We start from the raw sequence: 14,791 nt of genomic DNA, 5'->3' as shown, positions 1-14,791 counted from the left end.
TGCTTTGTACATCCTCTCACTCCTCTCATAGAGATGACTTTATTCTATTAGTCATTCATTTCTTTTCTTTAGACACTTGCCACATATTGTTAGATCTATAAACAGTATATATTTAGCTTTGGATTTTATGTAAGTGTATGCATTATATATGTGATTGTTTTTAACATTTAAAAATATTAGGCCGGTGCCGCGGCTCACTAGGCTAATCCTCTGCCTGCGGTGCCGGCACACTGGGTTCTAATCCCGGTTGCCCCTCTTCCAGGCCAGCTCTCTGCTGTGGCCCGGGAGGGCAGTGGAGGATGGCCCAAGTGCTTGGGCCCTGTACCCGCATGGGAGAACAGGAGGAAGCACCTGGCTCCTGGCTTTGGATCAGCGCGGTGCGCAGGCCGTAGCGTGCCGGCCACAGCGGCCATTGGAGGGTGAACCAACGGCAAAGGAAGAACTTTCTCTCTGTCTCTCTCTCTCTCTCATTGTCTACTCTGCCTGTCAAAAAATTTTTTTAAAAATTAAAAATAAAAAAAATTGGTGAAAAGCATATGACATTAAGTTTACATCTTAACTATTTCAAAATATATTGTTAAATTGTAAGTATGAATATATTCTCATTGTTGTACAATAGATCTCTAGACCTTTTTCATCTTGCAGAACCAAAACTCTACTCATTAAACACTGGTTTGGGGTAGCTGTTGTAGTGCATTGAGTTAAACTGCTGCTTGGAATGCTGCTATCTCATTTCAGAGAGCCAGTTCAAGTCCTGACTCCTCTACTTCTGATCCAGATTCCTGCTGATATACCTGGGATATCATCAGGGGATGGCCCAAGTACTTGGGCCCCTGCCACCTGTGTGGGAGACCTGGCTAGGGTTCTGGGCACCTGTCTTCAGCCTTACCCAGTCCCATCTGTTGTGGGCATTTAGGAAGGGAACCAGTGGGTGGAAGATCTCTCTCTGTCTCTGTTTCTCTACCTTAACAACAATAAAAGCAAGCAAGCAAACAACAACAAAAGAAAAAACACCTAAGGAATATAAAAAGGAAAGGAAATGATTGAAAACAACACTGATTCTCCCTTTTGACTGCCCTCAGCTTTTGACAACCATTTTACTTTGTTTTTAACATACTGACTACTTCAGATACTTCCTATGAGTGTAATTATAGAGGATCTGTTTTGTGTGATTCACTTGATTGACTCAGTATAATAATCTTGAGGTTCATCTATGTTGTAAAGTACGTGACAAGATTTCCTTTTCTTTTTTTTTTTTAATTTATTTATTTGACAGGCAGAGTGGGGGGAGAGGGAGGGAGGGAAGGAGAGAAGAGGAGGGGAAGGGAGGGGCAGGGAGGGGAGAGGAGAGGAGAGGTCTTTCATCTGCTGGTTCACTCCCCAAATGGCTGCAACAGCCTGGGCTGTACTGCTCCAAAATCATGAGCCAGGAGCTTCTTCTAGGTTTCTCACATGGGTGCTGGGGCCTAAGCACTTGGGTCATCTTCCACTGCTTTCCCAGGTGCTGGATCCAAAGTGAAGCAGCCAGGACTTGAACTGCACCCATATGGGATGTCGGTGATGTAGGCAGCAGCTTACCTGCTATGCCACAAAGCCGGCTCCAGGATTTCTTTTTTAAAGCTCTATAATATTTATGTGTATATATGCCACATTTTCTGGATTTGTTCATTCACTGGTGGATGTTTGAATTGCTTCCATCTCTTGGCTGCAGTGAACATGGATATGCAAAGATCTCTTGGAGGTCTTGCTTTGAATTATTTTGAATATTTACTCAGGAGGATTGCTAGATCATGTGGTAATTCTATTTTTCATTTTTTGGGGGAGCACCATTTTGTATTCTCAAACAAAATTTCCAGTTTCCATTTTATGTATTTGTTCCTTTCCCATTTTGTTTATTCAACGAATTTTTGAGTTACAGTTTTGAGAGTCATCTATGTTGATGTATAGTTATAAAGTGTTCACTTAAAATTGTATAGTTTTCCATTGTGTTACTATGCCATATTTTATTTATTCATTCTACTGTTTATGGACATATATGCTGTTTCTAAGTTTTTTTTTTTTTATAGGAAATTATGCTGCTATAGCTTTTTACTTTGTTATTAAAGATTACTTGAAACTCAGAATTACAAAGAGAAAGAGACAGGCAGATATTCCTCTGATAGTTCACTCCCCACATGCCTGCAACAGCCAAGGGTTGGGTAGGCCAGTCTTGAGCCAGGAGCTTCATTCAGGTCTCCCATGTGTGTGGCAGGGGCCCAATCAGTTACTCCATCTTCTACTTTTCCCAAGCCATTAGCAGGGAGTTGGATTGGAAGTAGAGCAGCCAGGTCACATATTGGTGCTTATATGGGAGCCAGTGGTGTAGGCTGTGACTTTATCTGCTATACCACAACACTGGCCCCTGCCATAACTTAAAAAAAAAAAAATATTTATTTTGATTTTTATTGCAATAGCAGAAGAAACAGAGAATGACTAGAGACAGAGATTTTTCCATTGCTGGTTCACTCCTGAAATGTCAGTGATAGCTGGTAGCCAGGAATTCGATCTGAGTCTCCTGTGTTGGTGACAGAGACCCAACCACTTGATCTGTCACCTGCTGCCTTCCCAGGCTGTGCATTCGCAGGAAGTTGAATTCTGAGTTGGGGCTGGGCCTTGATCCTTGGCTCTCCAGATGAGATGCAGGTATCCCAAGTTCTTAACCTCTAGGCCTGTTTTTTATTTTGATGAGTTGAAATTATGATAGTCTACAGAGTAACTTTGAGAGTTGAAGGTATTATGTTGGAATGGTGAATGGAAATATTTTACATAGCTCTTATAATTTATTCAACAAATATTTGGCCTGAAACTTAGGGCTTGGGATACAGTAATGAGCATAACAAGTGTGATTCCAGTGCTTGTGGAATAATCTGGTAAAGGAGACAGGATGTTATTAAACATAAAAATTATGGGCCAGCATTGTGGCATAGTGGGTTAGGCTGCTGCCACCCGTGATGGCAGAATCCCATTTGGGCTTGGGTTCCAGTTCTCCACTTCTGATCCAATTTTCTGCTGGTGTGTCCCGGGAGGCAGCAGATGATGGTTCAAGTGCTTAGGTGCTTGGGTCTCTGCTCCCCAGTGGAGACCTAGATGGAGTTTCAGGCTCTTGGCTGTGGTCTGATCTAGCCCTGGCTATAGGGAATACTTGGGGAGTGAACCAGTAGATGGAAGTGTCTCTCTCTCTCTCTCTCTTTCTCTCTTTCTCTCTTTCTCTCTTTCTCTTCCTCTCCTGCTCTCCGTTTTAAGTAGATGAAAGTAAATGTTTTTTAAAAAGTTCCTAGGAAGGACATTAAATGTTTATTTTGGGCCAGCGCTGTGGCATAGTGGGTAAAACTGCCACTTGCAGTGCTGGCATCACCTATGTGTGCTGGTTCAAGTCCCAGATGCTCTGCTTCCGATTCAGCTATCTGCTATGGCCCGGGAAAGCAGCAGAAAGGTGGCCCAAGTCCTTGGGCCCCTGCGCCCGCATGGCAGACCCTGAAAAAGCTCTCAGCTTTAGATCAGCCCAGCTCCAACTGTTATGGCCATTTGGGGAGTGAACCAGCAGATGGAAGACATTTGTCTCTGTCTCTCCCTTTCTCTGTGGCTCTGCCTCTCAAATAAATAAAATATTAAAAAAATTATTTTGGTGCAAAAAAATTTTGAAATCTGTGCATATTTTTTTTCATAATATATATTCTGCATGAAAGTTTTGAAGATCCCTTGTACAAGTATGCATGTTATCTGTAGAGGTATATTCTACTTGAATATTAGGATGAGAAATAAACTGTAAAAACTGTAACATTCATACGAATAGCTGAGTGATTATACCTAGTCTGCTGAATATTAGCTGGGTTCTGGACCAGGCCAGAGCAATTTCAGAACTTATTTCTGTTGACTACAGTTCAGGGATTGACTGACAGCCGTTGAGGTCCTTGCTGGACCTGATGATAGTGGGTTTGTTTTGGTTCTCTGTGACATCCTGAGTCACTATTCAGTCTGGCTGTTCTGCCCAGACACCTTCAGTGATTCAGTTTTGACTGCAAGCCTGTGAAGGATTATTTGCCCCAGGGTGTGAGTTGATATTGGAATCTGAGGAACTAGAGTACTATTGCTTCCCTCTTGTGAGAATGGAGAGCGGGTGTGGGAGACAGGTAATTGTACTAATATCCTGCCTCAGATCTGGCTTACACCTGGGCTCTGTTCCTTGTCTCCCGGATAGGTAATTAGAATGGACATACGTGGAGGATAGCAGTATTCTTGAACTGGCTCCTTGCTCAGGTGGGTAAGTGTTGTCATAACAGGACAGGTCAAGTGGAAACCTCTAAAAAACTATACCTTCCTGCACTCTGCAGTTACTTAGTCTGGGGTTAACACATGTGCTAAGTACAGATTTTCTTTTCCTGCCTGTAAGCCAGTACTGCTTACTGAGAACTTACAGAGTGTTTGATCCATCAATGTGGGACATTGTGTAACATTGTCTCTCTCTTTTTTAAAGCTTTTATTTAATGAATGCATTTTCCATAGGTACAAATTTAGGAATATAGTGGTTCTTTCCCCCATACCCACCCTCCCCTTCTGACCCCATCCCACCTCCTACCCCCTCTCCCAAACATTGCCTCTTATTAAGGGTCTCACTTCATAGGAAAGAATGGGTGGCAGTGGGCCCAAGTTTGTGAATTCACTGGTCTTAACTCACAATGCTCCACTCATAATCCTGTGGAGTTATAGTGGTATGTCAGCCAGTTTTCCATCAGTATAATGATAACTTGAGGCAGCCCAACTTTATAAAGTGAAGAGACTTATTTTGGCTTGTGATTCTTCAGATTCAAGTAGACTGACTCCATTGGCTTGTCCTCTGATGAAGGTAGTGGGTGGCAATGGTGGAGCAGGTTTGTAGGAAGGATCACATGGCTGAGTCCAGCTCTAGCTTTTATCACCAAGCCTCTCATGAGAATTACCTTCTGAGGGGCACCCTTAGTGACCTAAAGATCTCCCATTGTGCATCGCCTCATGAACACAACAGCTGGTTTAAATTTCCTCCCTTTTAGTACCATTAGTTTAAGGCTTTGAGGTTTAAATGTCTACATGAGTTTCAAGGCCAAATCATATTCACTCTACCAAATGGGCTCATAAAGATGCAGCTGAGGGCTGGCATTGGGGTACAGCTAGTTAAGCTGCAGTTTGCAATACAGGCATCCCATATTGCAGTGCCATTTGCAGTACCAGCTGTTTCATGTATGATCCAGCTTTCTGCTAATGCATGCCTGGGAAGGCAGAGGAAGACCCAAATAATTGGGCTCCTATCACCCATCGGGTAGATTGGAATGGAATTCCTGGCTCCTGACTTCAGCCTGGTCCATACCTGGCTGTTCCAGCCATTTGAGGAGTGAACCAGTGGTTGGAAAATCTCTTTGTCTTTTCTTCTGTTTCTGTTGTCTGCCATTCAAATAAGTAAGTAAGTAAGTAAATAAATATTAAAAAATAAAGATGTAACTGAGGTGTCGGTTGGAAATGATCCTCTGCAAAGATGGGTACCATCCTATAGATTGCTTTCTGTATCCTAAATACTTAGCCACTTTACTCATAGGTGTCCTTAACAGGGAAAATACATGGGTGCTAGAACCAAGGGATGGCAGTAGTAAAGGCCTCATTTACTATCACACCTAATTATTACTTGAGGGGTTTGTACTCACCATCCAAGTAACTTTAGACCCTGGGCTTAGAGGTTTTTGTTTCCAGAAGTGCAAATGCCCCACTAGGGGCCAGGCACAGTGTGTGTTCCATAAACCTTAAGTCATGCCTGCTGTCTGCCCCTTTGGGCTCCTGTGCCAAAAGATCATCAGAAAGAAAAGGAGTCACCCTTCTAGCAAGGGTAGTTGACCCTGATCACCACCTTGAGGGCAGGGACAAATATGTCTGGCACTCAAAGGATCTACTACTCATTATTTTCCTGATGTTCCTATGCCCATTGTTGTAGTAAGTTTACAGGTACAGCGGCCATAGCCTGCAAAGGTGTGGGAACTGGAGATTCAAGTCCTATGAGAGGGGTCTGGGTCATGCTGCTAGCAAGCTGCCTGTACCTACACTAGTACAGAGGCACTGTGGAGGGTAAGGGAAATGTAGAGCAAGGTGGTGGTAGTTATGGCTGTCACATCAATGGCAGCATTTGGCTGTGGTTTGTTCCCTTCTCTTGAATGTTTCCTGTGGAAACAAAGTAAACAAAATCTTTAAGAAGGTGTTCCCAGGTAGGGTGAACTTATTCTAAAAAGCAAGTGAATTTGTTTGGTATAATTGGCTTGCTCACATAGTTCACACATTTTTCAGTAGGATTGTTTGTGTGCTTGAATTGTAGCATTTCTTTATATAGTCTAAATATTTACTGTGTACAATGAGAAATTCATTTCCTAGTCTGTGACAAGTCTTTTAGTATCATCACCCCCCTAATCTGTAGTACAGAAGTTTTAGATTTTGATACCATGAAATTTATCTGTCATCTTTACATGGTTAAGATTTTTTTAGACACCTTTAAGAACTTCCTGTTTTGATGTCATAATCATACTTCCTTATAATTTCATAAAAGTTCAAAATTTTGTCTTCCTTTTAAGTCATTTGTTCATGTGGAATTTCTTTTTGTATGTGTTGTGAGAGATAGGGATCTAGTTTTATCCCCCCTCATCTGGAAAACAAGTGGTGTCTCAAACATTTATTGAGTCCTTTTCATATCAATTTGTCATGCTGTTGTTTTCCTATGTCAAATTCCTTTGTATGTATGGGCTTTTAAAATACATGTCATCTTCTTTATATATTTGTTTCTTGAAGTGTGTTGCTATGTTGGTGGTATTTGAATCCATGGTTATCTTCCTGGAATGTCAGTTTTATGTGAGGAATCTGAAAAATACTGAGTAATTGAATAAGTGGTAGTTATTATGATGATGCTTTCAATAAAAATAAATAGAACTATATTGACTAAAGTAGAATTTTTATGAATTTTTAAGATAAAATGTGGTAATTTGAAGAAATGTTGACCTTATGGGGGACTATTTGTAATTATGACCCCACTCTCACTGAGAGTACATTCTTCTTTGCCATTAAAGACTATGTTAGTGGAAAAGAGTGAGAAGGACAACCTTCCATGAAATTCTATTTAAAACTTTTTTGTTTTGGCCAAAATGCCCTATTTATTGGTTGCTCTGCTTTTTGCCTGTATTGTCATCCCGTCTTTTGTGCTTTAAGGCCCAACTCAATTCAGCATCTTCGCTGCATTCTTTTATAGCTTTAATCTTTGATATTGACTATTTGGAACTATGGTTCTTATTGGTCATTACTGTATTAATATCCCTCTGAGTTGCTCAACAAGTAACTAATTGCATAAGGAGTGAATCTACTACTATTTTGACACCTAGGAGACATAACCTTGTTCTGCTATTTTATCTTTCATGGTATTATTTTGTTTCTCTAACTACATGAAAAAAAAAGTCCCTATCAAATCTCTCTCTCTCTCTTTTTTAAAGATTTTTTAAATTTATTTGGAAGAGTTACAGAGAGAGTAGAAACAGAGAGAGAGGGCTTCCATCCGTTGGTTCACTCCCCAGATGGCTGCAACAGCCAGAGCTGCGCCGATCTGAAGCCAGGAGCCAGGAGCTTCTTCTGGGTCTCCCATGTGGGTGCAGGGGCCCAAGGACTTGGGCCATCTTCTACTGCTATCCCAGGCTATAGCAGAGAGCTGGATCGGAAGAGGAGCTGCCGGGACTAGAACCGACCGGCGCCCACATGGGATGCCGGTGCTTCAGGCCAGAGCTTTAACCTGCTGTGTCACAGTGCTGGCCCAAGGGTCAAATCTTATACTTTACAATACGGCTTTGTATTTTATACTTCTTGGGGGTAGATATACTATATATAGTAAGTACCTTATACATTTTTGAAGGCAATGATAGTGAATTTGGTATGTCCCTTAAACTTGCTATGGAATAACCAAATCTTAAAATTTCTTGTCAAATGATCTCAGCCTTCTGATGCTAAATAGTTGGTGGTTTGAATACTCCAGCGCCACACACAAATAATGTTGTTAGGTTTCCTGGTTCTGAAGCTGTGGAATTTGACTAGACCTATTCATTCTGTCCATTTGGTAGAAAGATGCTGAGAAATTAAGTGATATATTTGTAACTTGCAGTGAAACTATGACCATCTACAGGTTATTTTATTTCTCTACCTGTAGAAAAGGGAGAATAATATCTAACACAGTCTTTTTATTTTTATTAATTTATCTGAAAGAGTTACAGAGAGAGCGGTAGAGAGAGAGAGAGAGAGAGAGAGAGAGAGAAAGAAAGTGTTTCATCTGCTGGTTTACTCCTCAAATGGCTGCAACGGCAAGGGATGGTCCAGGCTGAAGCCAGACACCAGGAGCTTCCTCCAGGTCTTCCACATGGGTGCAGGGGTCCAAGTACTTGGGTTTTCTGCCACTGCTTTCCCAGGCACATTAGCAGGGAGCTGGATTGGAAGTGGAATAGGTGGGATTTAGGATGCTGGGTGCTGGCACTGCAGGTGGGGGTTTTACCCACTATACCACAGCACCAGCTCCCACAGTCTTTATTTTTAAATCATGGTTTTATGTAGACTTTCAAGCCATTTAGAAGAAAAATTGTATGCATTTAAAATATTACATTCTCATACTTTTTGTAATAGCTTATATACCATTATTTTGGTATAAATTCAAAAGGATTTATTATCAGCAAAGCTATATCATATTTTGTTTTTGATATGAGAGAATTTCTTTTATTTTTTTAAGATTTATTTATTTGAAAGTCAGAGTTACAGAAAGAGAGAAGGAGAGACATATTTTCTATCTGCTGGTTCACTCCTCGTATGGCCATAGCAATCCAAAGCCAGGAGCCAGGAACTTCCTCCAGGTGGCAGGGGCCCAAGCAGTTGGACCATCTTCTGCTGCTTTCCCAGGCACATCAGCAGGGAGCTGGATTAGAAGTGGAACAGTGGGCCGGCGCCGCGGCTCACTAGGCTAATCCTCCGCCTAGCGGCGCCGGCACACCGGGTTCTAGTCCCGGTCGGGGCACCGGATTCTGTCCCGGTTGCCCCTCTTCCAGGCCAGCTCTCTGCTGTGGCCAGGGAGTGCAGTGGAGGATGGCCCAGGTGCTTGGGCCCTGCACCCCATGGGAGACCAGGCTCCTGGCTCCTGCCATCGGATCAGCGCGGTGCGCCGGCCGCAGCGGCCATTGGAGGGTGAACCAACGGCAAAGGAAGACCTTTCTCTCTGTCTCTCTCTCTCACTGTCCACTCTGCCTGTCAAAAAAAAAAAAAAAAAAAAAATAAAAAAAAAAAAATAAAAAAGAAGTGGAACAGTGATGGGCCTGGTGCTGTGGCACAGTGGGTTAAAGCCCTGGCCTGAAGTACCAACATCCCATATGGGCGCCGGTTCTAGTCCCGGCTGCGCCTCTTCCGATCCAGCTCTCTGCTATGGCCTGGGAAAGCAGTAGAAGATGGCCCAAATCCTTGGGCTCCTGCACCCCTGTGTGAGACTGGGAAGAAGCTCCTGGCTCCCGGCTTCGGATCAGCGCAGCTCCGGCTGTTGAGGCCATCTGGGGAGTGAACCATCGGATGGAAGACCTCTCTCTCTCTCTCTCTCTCTCTCTCTCTGCCTCTCCTCTCTCTGTGTAACTCTGACTTTCAAATAAATAAATCTTTAAAAAAAAAAAAAAATGAAGTGGAACAGTGAAAAGCTGGGACTTGAACTGGTGCCCATATGGGAATGCTGGTGTTGAAGGCAGTGTCTTTACCCACTACACCACAACGCCAGCTCTGAGAATTTTTTTTTTAAGATGTATTTATTTTATTTGAAAGTCAGAGTTACACAGAGAGAGGAGAGGCAGAGAGGTCTTCCATCCGATGGTTCACTCCCCAGTTGGCGGAAACGGCCAGAGCGGTGCTGATACAAAGCCAGGAACCAGGAGCTTCCTCCGGGTCACCCACGCGGGTGTAAGGGCCCAAGGCCTTGGGCCATTTTCTACTGCTTTCCCAGGCCATAGCAGAGAGCTGGATCGGAAGTGGAGCAGCTGAGTCTCGAACCAGTATCCATATGGGATGGTGGTGCTTCGGGCCAGGGCGTTAACCTGCGTGCCGGCCCCGTCCACTGCTTTCACAAGCTATAGTGGAGAGCTGGATTGGAAGAGGAGCAGCCAGGACTTGAACTGGCGCTCATATAGGATGCCGGCGCCAAACGGCTTTGCCTGCTACACCACAGAGCCAGCCCCCCGAGAAAAATTTCTTAAGATTAGGAAACAAAGTTCTTGTGAAATGTGTCTTTCCCCTTTACAGAAAATATATTCATGGGGCCAGCGCTATGGCGCAGCTGGTTGAAGCTCTGGCCTGAAGCACCGGCGACCCATATGGGCGCCAGTTCTAGTCCCAGCTGCTCCTCTTCTGATCCAGCTCTCTGCTATGGCCTGGGATAGCAGTGGAGGATGGCCTAGATCCCTGGGCCCCTGCACCCACATGGGAGACCAAGAGGAAGCTCCTGGCTCCTGGCTTAGGATTGGCGTAGCTCCAGCTGTTGCAGCCATCTGGGGAGTGACCCAGGGGATGGCTGCTATGGCTGGCGCTGTGCCGATCGAAAGCCAGGAACCAGGTGCTTCCTCCTGGTCTCCCATGCGGGTGCAGGGCCCAAGCACTTGGGCCATCCTCCACTGCCCTCCCGGGCCACAGCAGAGAGCTGGTCTGGAAGAGGAGCAGCCAGGACTAGAACCCGGCACTTATATGGGATGCCAGCACCGCAGGCGGAGGATTAACCAAGTGAGCCACCACGTCGGCCCCTCTTGTTCCTTCTTAAAACAAGTTATCCATCTGCATACTGCTGGTTTCTGTGGATCATTATTCCTATTAACTTTTAATAAAGAATCAGTGCTTTCATCATTTTCCCACCCAAGCTTTGCTGTCAATTTGATTTTTTAAATTATGGCAAAATTCAAATTGCTCTCACAGATACTCTATTCAAGCTGCTGTCTGATCCTTCTTTGTGCCTCAAACTAAGTTCTTTCCAAACATGTTATAACAAGTTAGTACATTCTTATTTTGGTACAAAATTTTTTGAAATCCTTGTACAGTTTTTTCTTTTTTAAATCATAAAACATTTATTTGAGGGGCAGGGGAGAAAGAAAGCTCCCATCTGCTGGTTCACTCCCCAAATGCCCACAGCAGCTGGGATTGTGCTGGAGCCAAAGCTGGGAGCCAGGAGCTTAATCCCTCTCTCCCACATGGGTGGGGAGAACCCAATTAGTTGAGCCATCACCACTGTCTTTCAAAGAATGCATTAGCAGAAAGGCAGAGGCTGGACTAGATTTGGGCATTGAACCCAGGTGCTCCTATATGGAATGTGGGTACCTTGACCTCTAGCCCCAATGTCTGCTCCACTAATTTTTTCATAATACACACTGTTCATGAACTTTTTAAGACACTTCACAAGTGATACAGAAAATTTAAAGTGATAAGCATCAGTTTTATTGAAATAAAACTTATTTATTCCTATTTGAAAAAAAGAAAAATTAACTATTTGTGTAATTTCTTGAGCCCCTCTGAACAATGCTTTATTTGAACTTTTTGTATATGTTTATATTTTCGAATTAAGGATAAAGTCTGTCTTAATCAGCTTTTGTCACTATAACAAATTCCTGAGGCAGGGTACTTATGAAGATAAAAGTTTATTTAGCCAGCAGCGTTGGAGGCATAAGGACATAGTACTGTCATTAGCTCAGTTCTGGTGAGGGCCCTCTTCCCTCTTCCACATCCTGGTGGATGGCAGTGGTGGGAGCACCTGTGGAACAAGGGATTATGTCTTGATACAGGTAGCCAGACAGGGACTGAGTCGGGCCAGGTTCAAGCTTTTATAGCAATATTCTTTTTTTTTTCTTTTAAAGATTTACTTATTTAGTTGAAAGACAGGGTTATATATAGAGAGAGCATGATCTTCCATCTGCTGGTTCACTCCCCAAATGGCCGCAACAGCCAGAGCTATATCTATCCGAAGCCAGGATCTGGGAACTTCTTCCAGGTCTCCGACGTGAGTGCAGGGGTCCAAGCACTTGGGCCATCCTCAACTGCTTTCCCAGGCCATTAGCAGGGAGCTGGATAGGAAGTGGAACATCTGGGATTCAAACCAGCACCCATATGAGATGCGGGTGCTTCCATCTGCTGGTTTACTCCCCTATTGGCTACAACAGCTGGAGGTATGCTGATCCAAAGCCAGAAGCCAGGAGCTTCTTCCGGGTCTCTCACTCGGGTGCAGGGGCCCAAGGACTTGGGCCATCTTCTGCTTTCCCAGGCCATAGCATAGAGCTGGATCAGAAATGGAGCAACAGGGACTCGAATCAGCACTGCAGATGTGGCTTTACCTGCTGTGCCACAGTGCTGGTCCCTTAAATGCCTTTAAAATGATAATATTGGGGGCAGCATTGTGGTATAGTGGATAAAGCCACCACTTGGGACACCAGCATCCTGTAGGGGACTGGTTTGCGTTCTGGCTGCTCCACTTCTCAACCAACTCCCTGCTAATGCACTTGGGAAAGCAGCAGAAGATGGCCCAATTGCTTGGGCCCATGCTACCCATCTGAGGGACCTGGAAGAAGCTCCTAGCTTCTGGTTTCCGTCTTGCCCAGCCCTAGCTGTTGCGGCCATTTTGGGGAGTGAAGCAGCAGATGGAAGATCTCTATCTCTCTCCCTCCTTCTTTCCCTCTTTCCCCCTCTCTGTAACTCTGCCTTTCAAATAACATAGATCTTAAGAAAAATGATACTGTTTTATATGAAAGCCATTTTGCAAAACTACCACACTTTGTGGATATTACCTCACTGGACATTTGTTTATTTTTTTCACTAAGGGAATTAAGATATTTATACCTTCACTTACAATCTTAATGTCTTTTGTCTTCAAAGTAGCCAGCGCCGTGGCTCAATAGGCTAATCCTCCGCCTGCGGCACCGGCACATGGGGTTCTAGTCCCAGTCGGGGCGCCGGATTCTGTCCCGGTTGCTCCTCTTCCAGTCCAGCTCTCTGCTGTGGCCCGGGAGAGCAGTGGAGGATGGCCCAGGTGCTTGGGCCCTGCACCCGCATGGGAGACCAGGAGAAGCACCTGGTTCCTGGCTTCGGATCAGCGTGGTGCGCAGGCCGCAGCGGCCATTGGAGGGTGAACCAACGGCAAAGGAAGACCTTTCTCCTTGTCTTTCTCTCTCACAGTCTAACTCTGCCTGTCAAAAAAATTTTTTTAATTAAAAAAAAGTAGTAATGTTAAATGTCATTACTTCAGATTACAAAAAACTAATAGTAAACTGTCAGTTCTTTTTTATTTTAATTTCTTTTTATTTATTTGAAAGATACATAGAGACAGATCATCGATCTGCTGGTTAACTCCCCAAATGCCTACAACAGCTGGACTAGGTCAGACCAAAACCAGAAGCCAGGAACTTAATTGTGTCTCTGCTGCCTCCCAGGGTGTGCATTAGCAGGAAATTGGAATTAGAACTAGAACTTAAACTCAGGCACTCTGATTTGGGATGCAGGAATCCTAAGCAGCATTCTTAATCACTGTGCCAAATGTCCACCTTAGTTTTTATTTATTTATTTTTAATATTATGTAACGTTTTCTTTTATTTAAAAGATCGTTCACAAAATACTGTATTCATAGTTTTGCTTTCTGTTATAGAACTGAATGTGTTAAGTGTTTGGAATTCCATTCTTAAATTTAAAAGTTACCTGGATTGCCTAGAAGTTTAGATGAATTACTTTTGTTCTTTATTGTTTCCACATTCAGGATGTAAGTAGGTCATTGGAAAGCATCAGGTTTGATTATAACCACCTAATGCATGTCTTCTAAGTATTGGTGTTGCACAAATGGTTTCTGTCTGAGAAGCAGAGAAGATACAGGAGGAGTAAGGGGTGGGTTCTGTAAATTGCTGAGATCTTGCAACAAAGCAGAGAGAGGCCAAGGCCATCTGCACACACGGCTCTGCGCTGCACAGCACAGCCAGGCCGCATAGGCCCTGGGGCTGACCCCCACCTGCTCTCACTGGACTCAGGTGCTAAGAATTGTTCATTGGTTCACAGCCAGGTGTTTAAGCTATAAAACTATTGCCTCAGCCCTACTCCTAGGGCAGTGCGCCACACTCCACGTGGGAATAGACTGTCCCAGAAATGAGGTACCAAACCCAGAAATTTGGAGTCATCCACAGTTATTTTACGGTTCTTGCCAGCTCTGCATAGTTGCCATTTTTATGATTTTATTGAGTGAAATAAAGTGCCAGATTCGAGGCACATTCTCCTGTGAACTGAAGAGTGATGGACAGCATGGCTTCTCATTCTGTGAAAACCAGCAACAGAGAAACACAAGGGAGAGATGTGAAACACAGGGACAACAGGATCTGGGAAAGCCTCAGCCTTAGCAGCCCAGCGCTGTGCAGCACCTCCACCTGCGAGCACAGCAGAGAGCGCCTCTCCAGGCTCTGGGACGGAACGGGAGTGGCCTGGTTTGCACACAGTCTCCCAAGAGCAGCCGTCCTGGCAGCGTTAGGTTTCTTTCTAACACGGACTGCCCTCTGATATTCCACACTGCTCTTTGAGGTCTCTCGCTCCTCACTGGGAGCCTGCTGGGCCTAGGGAGGTGAAGGAGAGGAGGGCACCCTGAACGGGAATGGGGAGGTATCTGCAATTGTACCCTTGCTCTGGAAGCAAGGTGCCTCCACTGGGGCAGCTCATCACCACGAGGTAGAGACTGGACGCT

The 14,791-nt window shown here is 44.3% G+C and overlaps 1 protein-coding gene across 5 annotated transcripts in view; it reads left to right on the top strand.

Annotated features, from left to right (window-relative positions):
* The window catches only part of MNAT1 (MNAT1 component of CDK activating kinase), a 235,352-nt gene that overhangs the window by 47,794 nt on the left and 172,767 nt on the right, over nt 1-14,791 (top strand). For 2 of the 5 annotated variants that reach the window (XM_089322593.1, XM_089322592.1), the window contains exon 2: nt 4,238-4,296. The exons of the other annotated variants lie outside the window; for them this stretch is intronic. The gene's annotated coding sequence lies outside the window, so the exon portion shown is untranslated. The remainder of the gene's footprint in view (nt 1-4,237; nt 4,297-14,791) is intronic. 5 annotated transcript variants of the gene reach the window in all.

The sequence above is a fragment of the Oryctolagus cuniculus genome, chromosome 20, assembly GCF_051225735.1.
Source record: "Oryctolagus cuniculus isolate XC-2025 breed Fujian yellow rabbit chromosome 20, ASM5122573v1, whole genome shotgun sequence".
Classification (NCBI taxonomy): Eukaryota; Metazoa; Chordata; class Mammalia; order Lagomorpha; family Leporidae; genus Oryctolagus; species Oryctolagus cuniculus.
This window is presented reverse-complemented; position numbering and strand designations above follow the sequence as displayed.